The sequence below is a fragment of the Sinocyclocheilus rhinocerous genome, unplaced genomic scaffold (assembly GCF_001515625.1).
Source record: "Sinocyclocheilus rhinocerous isolate Xijiao unplaced genomic scaffold, SAMN03320098_v1.1 scaffold3186, whole genome shotgun sequence".
NCBI lineage: Eukaryota > Metazoa > Chordata > Actinopteri > Cypriniformes > Cyprinidae > Sinocyclocheilus > Sinocyclocheilus rhinocerous.
Genome location: NW_015642065.1, coordinates 351,623 through 353,218, shown reverse-complemented (window position 1 = coordinate 353,218; position 1,596 = coordinate 351,623). Strand labels below are relative to the sequence as shown.

The 1,596-nt window shown below is 37.9% G+C and overlaps 1 protein-coding gene across 1 annotated transcript in view; it reads right to left on the bottom strand.

Moving 5' to 3' along the window:
- LOC107755644 (chondroitin sulfate synthase 1-like) overlaps window positions 1-1,596 on the bottom strand; it is a 115,783-nt gene that overhangs the window by 63,260 nt on the left and 50,927 nt on the right. The window lies entirely within an intron of this gene.

Genomic DNA, 1,596 nt, shown 5'->3' with positions numbered 1-1,596 from the left:
TTTAATATTATATATATATATATATATATATATATATATTAATACTCTTTAAAAAATAATACATTAAATGTATATGTTGCATATATTTTTAAATTAAAAATATTTTAAGTATTCACAACAATAGATGCTGTTACTGGTTTATATTAATATATCAAATATTTGTAAATTAAATTATATTTTTTAAAGATGTTTAACATAATTGTGTGACAATAATAAATTGCCGATTAATGACGAAAAGGAATTAGGAGCTTTACATTTGTTTTTCGGACCTGGGTGTTTGATCGATCACTGATTCTGTATTGTTCAGGACTGCAGCTTTTCTTCATCAGTCTTTTTGATGCAAACCGACTACAATCGATTTGTTATTTTAATAATTTTTATTATACTTAATTTAGATGCCAGTAAAATTGGCTAAAATGAATAAATATGACATGACAAAATATTGACTAAAAGTAAAGCATTTGCGTGTCAAAAGAGAAAAACTATGACTAAAAAAAATAAAAAAATAAAAGCGCACAGTCTAAATGTGATAAATCTGCACTACACTCTCTGCATTGACCTGAATCCTAATGAACAGACTAGGCTGTGTTCGCTTTTACACGCTTGAGTGCATGTTTGAAAACAGAGTCTCGATCGTTCACACTCGCGTGGATGCTGGATGGACAGCTGAACCCACACGTCGATAAAAGCGTAGAGACCTTTGGAGCACTGTGCACTGCGCCGCTCTCAGCCTAATGAGATTGTTTAGGCTGGTTCATGCATTGTGGATTCGGCAATCTGTATGGCAGAGACACCTGGTCAACAGGCCCTCATGCTGTAAGACTCTTACAGCGTAATCCTGTTTAATAGGATAGAGGCTTTAGCCGCTCCTCTGTGAATGCCCCAGCCTGAGCAACATTCAAACTTAACTAGTCCCGATGAATTAACAGTCCCAACAATCAGTCAAATGGTGGCTTGGATGGTGGTCATGCATAAACATGGTTGAGAATGGGTGAAAATGCATGGCAATGACAGCTGACGGCGGTCTAGGGGTCACGAGGTCATTCATTCTACTAGAACGGGGTCATGAGCCGAAATGACCAGTGTCATAAGCTTTGAGTTCAGCCCGTCACAGAGGTCATTCACTAGTGACACGCTGACGTTCTCCAAGCAGACAAGCTGACATTATGTGGCTCTGAAGCTAAAGATTAAGATGTGCAGATTGCAAGTATTCACGTAAACACAGTTGATTAAGTCTTAAGTGAATGTAAACAGTAGGGAGAACGTGTATCAGTACATTGCATCCATTGCAGCTGTGCATTCGGTTTTAAAGGGACAGCAGCCTAATTTAGTTGCTATTGTCCGAGTCATTGATGTTAAAGGGGTCATATGATGCTATTTTAAGATCATTATTTTGTGTTTTTGGTGTAACCGAATATGTTGACATGTAGGGCTGCACGATAAATCGCATGCGATATTTAACGCGCATCTTGTCAGTAAAGCCATTCTGTAATCAGCGGTAAATCTCCATCACGTGCGGGCTTTCACATGGAGCAGCATTAACTACACAGAGCCGTTGTTCACCGACAAGCTGCGCAAAACCACGATCATATTTTG